This window comes from Plodia interpunctella, chromosome 20 (assembly GCF_027563975.2).
Source record: "Plodia interpunctella isolate USDA-ARS_2022_Savannah chromosome 20, ilPloInte3.2, whole genome shotgun sequence".
In the NCBI taxonomy this organism is placed as follows: domain Eukaryota; kingdom Metazoa; phylum Arthropoda; class Insecta; order Lepidoptera; family Pyralidae; genus Plodia; species Plodia interpunctella.
The window spans coordinates 4801895-4813623 of NC_071313.1; the positions used below are offsets into that span (position 1 = coordinate 4801895).

An 11729-nucleotide genomic window follows, 5' to 3' on the forward strand; every position below is an offset into this window, starting at 1 on the left:
GATACATCACTTATTGTGTTCAAAAATGTACTTCAAATCAAGCCCACTGTTGGATTTAGATACTATGAAAAGATATAAAATCTAAATTGATTGTTTTGCCAACGGTACCCACATTTGATTGTACAAGCAGTACGGCGTGCACTAGTGAAGTCTAGGCGGTGCGATAAATCAATCCATTGTGATATGCCGTATGCCGCGTCTTCGCTACCGACCACACACTGGTCAAAAATCGTGAAACGATGGCAGCGGCGTAACAACCTCGCTATAGACCTCAATGCTTAAAATATTTGGGGCCCTAACACCAACACTTTTACCTACTTGATTTTATTATTTACCTACTGTTTCTACAGGGATATTACAATATTTATATGTAATATCCCTATAGGAAACATTAGGTACGTAAATATATAAATATTCGTCTATGCTTTTTATTTTCTTCTTTTACTGTCGTATTCCCATACCTGGGTAATATTATTGCATTGCCTTCTCCATTTCAATGTGTGTGATTTGTCCCTTTATATTTGTTTATTTATTTCACATAAAACGAAGAAATTCCGGAATGAATAGTGCTCTGTGTACCTGCTAATAATATAAAACTTCCAACTGTTTAAACTATTTCGGAAATCGTTTTATTAGCTCCGAAGACTTTAAGACAATATTAGTGTAGAAGTAGTTTAGTGTTTGTGACGAAAATAATGGCCTTGATTACGAGTGCCCCCTAATCTTGAAAGTGCGCGTACACACAATCGGTAGCTACGCCACTAAATGACGGCTGCGATGAGCTATGCGGCACACGCTGCTTAGAATTCTTGAGAGTTCATTGTTGAGTGATATCGACCCGAATTATCCTTACCTTAATGATTATTAAATTACTTTGAGATGTGTAATGATTGGTCGATACGAATTTCTATACATTACATATAAAATTGAATATTAATTTGCCATTAGAAGTATCAATCAAATCCATAACTAACATTATAAAGAGAAAAGTTTGTATTTTTGTTTGTAATGAATAAATTCAAAAACTACAGAGACAAAGGAAACTTTCAGAAGTAATAACATAGGCTACTTTTTTATATGGTTTTACCCGAGCGAAGCCGGGGCGGGACGTTAGTTGGAAATATTTTAGGCCATTAGATCGATCACTGATAACAAAAATGTGAATTCAACTATTTTTGTTGTTACAGTCATCTATATTTTTGCAGTTTGTTTTAGCTTATTTAATCATCAATAATTCAATCATACGTAGGTAAGTTTGTTATATCGTGTTACATTTTTGCGACGCACAATTTTTTTCTGTTTGTCCTTGTTTTACTTGGAACAAAAAAAAAACAATTCTTTTATAAGATATGTACTAAAATAATAATACTGTTTAAAAGAAAGATATTGAAAAATATACTATTATTTAAACAACTCAAATATACTTTTAACACTGATAATTTTCATCTCATCTCAATGCCGACAGCGAAACAAAAAAATCATATCACGAAATACACGAAAAGCTTTTTACATTAAAAAAGCTCTATCTTAATCCATATTAAAAGTTTTAAGTCCATCGGAAGGGCGCGGTCAGAACAAGAGGTGTTATTTTGAACCCATCACAGATTATAAATACTTGTTTTTTTTTGTGACGGGTCTTAGGTATCGTAACACAAGGAGCCGGCGAATTAAATTTAAGAAGATTATTAAATGCATTATTTTGTTGATACCTCTTTAGCACTGCCTTATTCTGTGTTAGATTTTGTATTGTTGTAGCTTATTATCGCAGTTAATATAGTAAGTTTTTGATGTGACGATAGAAAATGTGTCTGTTGTTTAATTTTTAATATCTATTTTATTTTCCCGAATGGTCGAGAAAGATTCGAATATTTCGGCATTCTTAGCAAGGTCCATCGAAATGATCATGATGATATTTTGACAGCAATCTTAAAATTTTTGTGAACGTGTACTATTCTTGCAAGTTGAACAAAACTAAAATAATATGCAATCAAGAGGATATGGTAGTTATTTTTTTTAAATACTACTAATTTTTATCATTTGGCACTGGCAATAAACAAAAATCCAAATTAAATATATCACAATATTATGAAAATAATTGCAAATACCTATGTTTATTAAATTTTCTTTGATCTTGCCGCTCCATTTCAATGGCACATTGTCGAAGTGATGTATCTCCAAAACTGGTAATTTCGTTAAATAGAGACTTCGAGAGGTATTGTCCGTTTTACTTGCATTATGTGGTAACAGATACGTGGGACAATGTGTGACAGTGACGTGGGACGGGTCGGTAAGGATAAGACATTTTTTGTATAATTTGTCCGGTGAAAGATATATTTGTTGATAGAGTTTTCTGTGATCGATGTGGATTTAATTTAGTTTATTTTATATTTAACAGATATACATTTAACTATTTAATTAACAGATATTTAATTTAAATATAAATAATTGGTCATAAAACATCTAGATAAAAAAACACCCAGTATTAATCACTAATATATATACTTATAGATACTTTTTAAAGATAAAGTTCAGAAAATATGTACCCAACATTTTAAAATACAGTTTTTTTTAATTTAAAAATCAAGCTATTGAAAAATTAAAATTTGATTTACTGTACAAAGTGTGTATTATATTTTTCTGAGCATAGTTTTTTAAATATTACCCTATTATTACATCGAAAAGTCGTTTTAAAAGTATTGGATGTGATGTGAAAAAATAATTTTGCTAAATATAACTTAATATTAATGTTTTTATTTTTTTTTAATACTTTAATTTTGTTTTCAATTTTCCTAGCAATATGTAGACGCTTAACGTCTGAGAATTTTCCCTTCAGAATAATTAGATTTTTTGATGAAAAATATCGAATACACATTATCACAAAACGGCAAAGCGTTAAAAAGCTGTAACCAACATATTTGCACAAAAAATAACTCCGACAAATATTCGTACCGCTATAAAAATTTACAAAAATATGACATGAATGAAATCAATAAATCCATAACAATTCAAGCGTGCCGACAAAGTAGCGTTCAAATGCTACTCGACTATTATTTATACTCGAAAGCCGTCCAGTGTTGACAACCCTATTATGTAACATCTCCCAGGGGTGCCACGCTGTACTTTGACAATTTTTTTCGCGCATTAATGACAACTTCACAAAGAAAGACATAACCATTGATAGTTGAGTTCTCACGTGTAGTCATTACACGGTGCTAAATGATTTGGTTGCTGTAACAAATTCTATTGATGATTTCAATTTATGAAGTTATCTCTTCATCCAAGTATCGGTCCATAAGTTGTAAGAATTTTTATTGACCAGATCTTATTCAAGAATTGTTTTGGGTGCAGTATTAATTAGTGTATGTTTTAAAAACATAAAAAATATTAAATTAATTAATAAAAGATACAGAATTTCAATTGACCTAATTTATATATTTATGTCGTGAGGCCTCCTGCGACGTGCATGTTTCTGGTATTTTGTTCATTCGCCTTATTAAGTAAAAAGATTTAGAAAAAATATTTAACCATATTAAACCAAAAACTAAGTTATGAAATCAATTTAAAAAAAATGTTTTGTAAGCACAAATCCCAGTAGTAGTATTTCAAAAAAAAATTTATGTCCAAAATTGATGAACAATGATATATCAAATTACGTTGCGAAAATGTTAACAAAGTGGGTAAATGTTTACATTTAAGAATTATCTGTACATTGAATACTTTAATTATTGGCTCGCTTTACATTGAACAAATAAAATATTGAATTTCAGGGATGTGCCTTTTGTTGCGGCAGGTAGGTCAAATGTATTGTGTTCTTTTTTTAAAACTGTTTCATTTTTTCGTTCGAAAATTAACAATAAAATATTGATATCTAAGGTTTGAACAGTAATTAAAATTGTGTTTTATTTATTCCGGTAAAAAAAAATATTCATTATCTCGTTAGCAAGTCGCACAATTTATTTACATAATAAAGTCAATAAAAAATTACCTTATTATTTATTCAAGAATTAAGTGTTCAATTTATTTTTAAGTAAGTTTAGTTTTAGTTACGTATTTTTAACAAGTTTTTTGAACTTTTAAATAAAGTATGTCTACAGTATTAACTCAACACTTAATACTAATTTTTCTACTTTTTTTAAAAATAAACTAACTTACAATTTCAAATGTTTAGTTTATTTGTTGTATAATCCAAAGGAATATAATAATCTATTTGGCAAAAAGTTTTGGTTTTATATGAGTGTGAATAAAATGTTTTTTTTTTCTCGGTAGAAATTTTATTTTCCTGAATGATAATTATATGTTTATTCATAAAAGATACATCAACAATGTAAGTTTACTATTTTAGTAGAGATAATAATTATCATATTTTTTACAGAGGACAATATAGCTTTTAGACCAAGTCGCATCCCGGTAGAGCTTTCGTAGCACATAGGCCTACGATTACGCCTACGAGTCTACAAGATTGTCCCAGTAGGAAACGACACAAACGCGCCTTGTCAACAATAACAATGTTTATCATATTTTCTTTTCGAATTTCCTGTCTTTTTAACTTTAACCTAACTAAGCAATAAAACAAAGTGTCACGTACCTAATACTGAACCGGCGGACAACAACCGGCAACCACTACGAGTTCGAAACACAAAAATCACAAAACATTCATTAACACAGTCCGAAGGAGCACGTGACGCGTCAATGCACGAAATACTTTAATTTGACAAGTTTGCGAACGTGCCCGAATGATCAGTGTAGCGCGTAATCATCGAATGCCCTAAGTATTGAGAGCGTTCGGAAGCTGCGAACCGTTCACGATGACACGGCTGGCTTGCGACTGGCCGAGCCATCTGATTCCAAGTCAGCCGTGTGAGCATCGCAGGGGGCGGGGCCTCGAGGGGCAGAATCACCCTAGGGTGGGTGCCGCACACACCCGCAACACACACACACACACACAGTGCGTACCGACGCCTACATTCGAACTTGGAACAGTCTGTACTGAACGCACGCGTCTTCTGACTTGTCCATTGTCTTAACAAAATGACGTTGCGTTCCAAGTTCGAATTTGTTAGTGTTTTGTTTTTTCTTTGTATGAGTTGCCAGTTTACTTTTGCGAATTAGTTTTATTATGTGTTTTGTTTTAGTTTTAAGAATATGAATTTCTTGATTCGAATTTTCTTTTTTCTTGCCGAGTTTCGTGGTATTTTTGACTTTAATAAGACAGGTTTATGGGCTATTACGCGTAATACGTATGCAGCCATTTTTGCCACCGAACCGTTAGGATCATAAAGTGAGGATAAAACATTTTATAGGCGCTGCTCTACGGCCAATGTTTATGTTCACGACTTTAGGTATAGTAATGTCTGAAATAAAAGGTTTGCCGGTTAAGCAGAAAGGGTTCTAAACCTTTATACCCAACTGTACTGTACATCACCCAAATCCAAATGTGTGTTTAGCAAATTTCTTTTTTCAGAAATACATATTTCTGTCAATCTGAATTTGTGTGTTACTTCTTAAATTTCGATTGTCTTTTTTTATACACAGTTTCATATTTACAGCAAATCTACTATACGATGAAAAGTATCAAAAAAATTACATTATGTACTTAATATGCAGTAAATAAACGTATTTAGGCATCTTGGATCATTATTATTAATATTCCCCTTTGTTCAAATTATAAATGCAACATGATTATACATTCAGAATACTTTATTTATGAATTCATAGCTACAGGCGACAAGGGTACATCTCATTATACGGAAAAAATATTGTTTCCATTGTTTTTGTTGCGTACGTTTATGGCCGGATTAAGAGTTAATTATTTTGTGTTTATTTTTCTTTAAGTATTCTTATAGTTATATTATGATTAATGTATGTTGGTCTGTTTTGAAATGAGGTATGTATAAATTCAACGTGAGTAAAAGTATTCATTGGCAGAAGTCTTTACACCTATGAAAAATAGTTCTGCCAGTTCTGTTTATGTCAGTTTGTCATAAACAATTTGCCAAGTACATGTAACGTCCATAATCTGCCACACATTATTTTTTAATGTCGAATAGATGGTTATAACAAATCCACTATGATCAGTTCAATGGATTCTAGAAGTAAACTTAAAAATGGTTTAATTAATAACACTTAAATTAACGTTGGTACGTAATATTTTTCCGATAGTCAAGAATTGAAGAATGAGTAAAAGAAAATTTGAAGATATATCTGAATTTAGTATTTAGCAGTATTGGGTATGGATCTGAGTGAGATAACTCATAACACTCAGCGATTGATAAGAAACACATTGTGAAGAATTTAAAATTAAGTTAATTCTTTTCTACTTTTACTTGTAAACCTTGTTTAAAAGAACGATACAAGTACTCATAACGTATCAGTTTTCCTTTGATCTTATAGGCAACCAATGAATCGGTCTAAAAAGCGCCTTTTGATGCTGGGGTGCACCATAGGTGCATGGGTTGATATCTCAAACCGCACAGAACTGCGAAAGACACGTCAATGGCTGCATGCCGGTCTAATCGGTAACCTATCGCGAAACATCATCCTTTTTTAATGCTAAACTGCGGCTCAATTCATGAGAGACCGTTTTAATTAGCTACTGGATGTTGAACGCGGCTTGGCCCGCGTAAATCTTCTATGGGAACCGTTATTTTCTGGGATGAAAGGTACCATATGTCCTTCTCCATATTTCAATCTACATGTATGCAAATTTCAAGAATATTGGTTGAGTAGAGCGTGAAGCGGTAACAAACAAATTTACTTTCGCATTTATAATATTAGTTAGGACATGGTCTAAATTATATCAGTGATTAGAAGGATGTGATTTAAGTATTCTACCATCAAATCACATATGCCAAAAGCTACTAAAATTAAAACGCCAAATCAAACCCATAAATAATTATAACCGTGGAATTCTGAAAATTTCAAACACTGCTTTACTTTACCAGTCTGTTTATCTTTCGCTAATTGCTCATTGTCAACATTATAAAAGATTTATGTTTTTCGAAATTGCACTTCACGAGGCTAAATCCGCAATCGGACATATCTATAATGTATCATATCTGCTTCTCAGTGGCGAAAGGATGAGCTTTGCTAGGCTGTACAGAATAAATTACCAAACATTAACATTAATAACAAAACATTGGACTTTTTGGCAAAAGTTAATCTTTTGTCAAAAAGACCAATGTTTTGTTTTTCTTTTCTTCATTGTTATCAGTTTTTAAAATAACATCAGAAATCTTTTCACTGCTGCAGCTTATAGCTTGGACCATGTCGTAATCTACCGGCATCAAAGCTTGCGTTAGCGGCGTGTTGTGAGCCGCCAGTGATGCGTGTGTAAAGGAACGCAGCTGCGGCATCAGACATTTGTACCAATTTTACACGTCTACCTCGTTTGCGGGATGGACAGAGCTTCGGAACGATAGAATGGTAAAAAGTTACTTTCTGATAATGGAACATGACTGTGGTTTAAATATATTTTACTACATTTACACGTCTATCATGTTTGCGGGGTGGATAGAGCTCGGTATCGATGGAGTTTTTGTTTTTATAGCACAATTATCGATATGACATCAATAGTGAAACTAATTGGTTGTTTCACATTTATAAATATTTGTTCTTTATTTTGACATTACAGGATTAATTACAAGCTTGTATGATACTGAAAAGTGCATGCGATTTAAAAGATAAAGTCTTCAGACACAGAAACTTTTTTAAACTATGAAATGATTCAAAGCAAAATGTATAAAAAACTTAGCAAATAAGGCAAAAATAATAAGGAAATACACAATAAATATAATTGCCTGTAGTAAATACAACATAACATAAACATGCAAACAGACCCTTGCAGGAAATTCCTTATATTCACAATTCACATCCGCAATTAAAGTAACGGACAAATTAAATGTAATGACGAATGGCAAAATCAAAAGCGATATCGCAAAATAACCCAACTCCATCGACAATAGGTCCGCACCGTGGCGTCCCTTTACACGCAATGTAACAACCGAAGAACAATCCCTTTTTATCGCGAAACTACAAAATATTAAGCGATGCGTAAATTAAGAATCCAACGCTATTCACTGAAACGAGCGCAAATATATAAAAAAAGTTTTAGTCCCGCGTATCTAGATGTCCCGCTGCGGTAAAGAACAATGTTCTTAGACAAACATCTTTGTGCACCGAATACCTCCATTATTTATTTTTTAGTGATGTATTGTGGAATTTTAGATGGTTGAATTAATCGGAGTTTAAATTAGCGCCCAACCGATGCTTTGTATCGGGTTTATAAACATACAAATAGTGAACCTTTTGACCTGGACTGGCTCGGAATATGGAAAGTGTAGAAAGGTAAGAATAGTATTGTCATACCTTCTATAGTCTTCCATAAATATTTAAACGAAGTTTTAAGTTAGTAAGTATTTATAAAATCTTTTGGTTTAATATAAATTCAATTGTCTGTATAAAGCTACTAAGCTGCATTATCGATTAAGTATCTAATCTTTAAAGGCAAGTGGAACGGGAAATAAATTAAACATTTTTTTTTTAAATTTGTATTTGAAGTGCATTGATATAATAAAAAGATTATTCCAAACAAATTATTAAATCTAATATTATTGCACATAAATAAATAAACAAGAAGATTTAATTTTCTGTTCCCTTTTTAGTCTGGCTTGTGACTTAGGAAGAAAAAAATAAAAATGATATCTCAATCGGAGTGTATCGAATACCGTGACATGGCATCGCGAAATCCCACAATAAGCGAGAGCAGCCGTGAAATTAAGCTTGTATAAATTAGGGCCAGCTCTTTCTTTAGCGGCGCGGCGTGGCGGTCGCCGCGTGTCGGCCATTGTAGTCGTTCGTGTGAAAACGATTTGTTGATTTTTCGTACTTACTACATTTCGACGCATGCCCACGTTAATTAATTTTGCGTGACATTGACTCATGTTACTTTTTTATGTCATATCAATTGTATCTAAGATAACATTCAGTACAGTTCAGGAAGTTCATACTTGCAGTGTGTCATTCAAGGACATGATACAATTACTTTGTATTTAGGTTTTTTTTGCAATATTAACAATTTACCCAGCAGTGGAACATGAGAGACAGACAAAAACTTGAGCTGGATAAATATAGCCTTCTAATACTTACCCTTAAGAGTCTGTCACTATAAACTCTATAAGTTATATTAACATGGTACATTTAGGTCACGTTTAAAACTACATTTACATTAAGTATATGTTTAACTAGGTATATTAATCAGAGTTTAATCAGATTCAGAAAAGGCAATCTCACAAGACTCCAGTATATAGAAGTATTATAAATTTCTTTTCATTTCTGCTAGTATTTAGTAAATAAATTCATGTATTTAAAAAAGAACATTCTATTTTCAAAATGCGATGTTGAACCGCTTTCCCCTTCAGCGGAAAGCGGGAAACGCACACAAATGACAGAAACTTTTCACTACTACAGACTCGCGTAAGTATCAAGAGGTATCTCTGTACGTACCTGTTGTGTAGACATTATTGGTATCTATTTAAAAAAAGTAATGTTTTTTTTTCACAACTCTTACTTTTAAGTAGGTATTTGTGATTTTTAATTTTAAATAACTATATATGCTTGCAGTATTGATAAGTTGTCATTTCTATTAATATTTTTAGAATTACCCAACGAGGCTAAGAAACTTTACGATCTTGACATACATAATGCCGAATTAATGCACTCCTTCGCAAAAAATATATAAAATCGAACAGTAACCGATACTAAAACAACACGATGCATCATATTTCCCCCTGTACAGACTATAAACACACGCACATCGCCCGTCTCTTTCCCACGCGCAGTTTTCCCGCATGCCTCTGTTTCGAGCGTCTTGGGGCGTGAACTTCGATGCGATTGGCGGAGGGGCGAATGGCGCTGTGCGTCGCCGACGGCAAACCTACCGACGGCATTTTCCCGACGCTAGGCGTTCGAAATTTGAAATTTTGTATACGATTAGTTTTAAAAAGAGCGTTCCATTTTTGTTTTGTTGTCCATCTCTGTTTCCATCAAAGGATAACAGAGTTTTAACCGTGTTTAGTACCTAATTATTATTCGTGTTATTCTAAAATATTTAAATTATGTGCGTTTTTGAACAAAAAACGTTAAAAAGAATTGTAAGTTGGAAACTGACATTATAATAATTAATTTCATAAGTACATATAATATTTTATAAATATTTATAAATAGCGTGCCTACTTTAATACAATTAAATAATGCGAATAGACCTTTGAGAGAAGACTTTCAAATTAACTAAATTATATAACCGTAGCTAACTATAGACAATTTGTTCTAAAATTCAGAATTAGTTTAACTATTTTATAAACAAAGCCTAGAGCGCACCATTAAGAGTTACCTCAGTTACAATATTTCCAAACATTACAATGTAATAAAAATAAACAATATAAAATTACAACCTGCACTAAATTAACACAGTATAATGTTTTTCTCATTCTATTGCCCTTTGCAGTAAATCTAAATGGATACTTAGTTTAGAATAGGTACGAAAGTTGGGTCAAGTTAGTTCTTTATGTACATTCCGATATATTTATCATGGTTACAAAACATCCGTCCATTCTGTGCTTATGCCAGTACATATACTAAGTGTCAATGATTATATAAGTGACTTATTTTATTTAATTACTAGCGACCCGCCTAGACTTCGCGCGGATAAAACCATAATAAAATAGTAGTCTATGTTACTCCCGAAGGTTTTTATCTGTCTCTGTGCCAAATTTCATCAAAATCGGCCTAGTAGTTTTTGAGTTTATATCACTAACAAAAAACAAAAATTCATGATTAAATTAAATGATGGTATGAAATGTGATAAAACACATACAAATTTTCAAACAATACATCCAAAATATCCGTATGCTAGTCAGAATTATTTAAATTTCTTACAGGAATATAAATTAAGTTCTTTACTTTTATAAAACATAAAAAATTACATATTTTTTTAAACATTTTTAATTATAAATAATCAGAATTACATTCAATATAACAACATATAACATACAAATGTCCATAGCAGTGACACAGACTTACAATTGAATGATGCTGTGGCCAGCAGCAGCCGCCTGCCGGTTGCCTCGGCGACACAACTCTACACGACGCACACTATGACTTCATTTATATTATAATCTTATTTTTTTCTTCTATGTTAACTTCAGTTTTTATTATCTTCTGGATTACTGGATATACGTGTCAACCAATGCTCTGACTACTAAGAATGACGAAGAGAATGTGAAAATGAAACGTGGAAATTAAGTAGGACAGCAGACCTTGTGCTCCGACGCTTATCGGCTGTGGAAGGAACCGGGAAATACTCAAATAAGAGAGAGGGTCATTGACATTGTTTGTTTTACACAGTAGCCGTACTTTATAAAGTACCGTGCGAAGTGCCGACGAAAACGTAGGAAAGCCGAACCTGGGCTCCGACAATCAACGGCTGAGGACACAACCGGGAACACGCTCAGATAAGAGAGAGTAGGTACAAAAGTTATTACCTGAAATAGTTATAAAATTACCAACAGTTTAATTAGAGCGCAATATTAGTATTAGTTTCGCAAGTTCACGGTGTGCTTGCCATATTGGCACAATACTTGTGTCGATTAATAATAACTAAACAAATAAACTTATTTATTTAATTTTATGAACTGGAAACAAAGAAAAATTAAGTTCTATTTTCAAATAACTGT

General features: G+C 32.5%; 1 protein-coding gene across 5 annotated transcripts in view; it reads right to left on the reverse strand.

Moving 5' to 3' along the window:
- toy (twin of eyeless) overlaps positions 1-4838 on the reverse strand; it is a 57074-nt gene extending 52236 nt beyond the window's left edge. For 4 of the 5 annotated variants that reach the window (XM_053760596.2, XM_053760593.2, XM_053760594.2 and 1 more), the window contains exon 1: positions 4586-4838. The gene's annotated coding sequence lies outside the window, so the exon portion shown is untranslated. The remainder of the gene's footprint in view (positions 1-4585) is intronic. The other variant, XM_053760595.2, reaches the window with a different exon arrangement.
- Positions 4839-11729: the final 6891 nt, after the last annotated feature.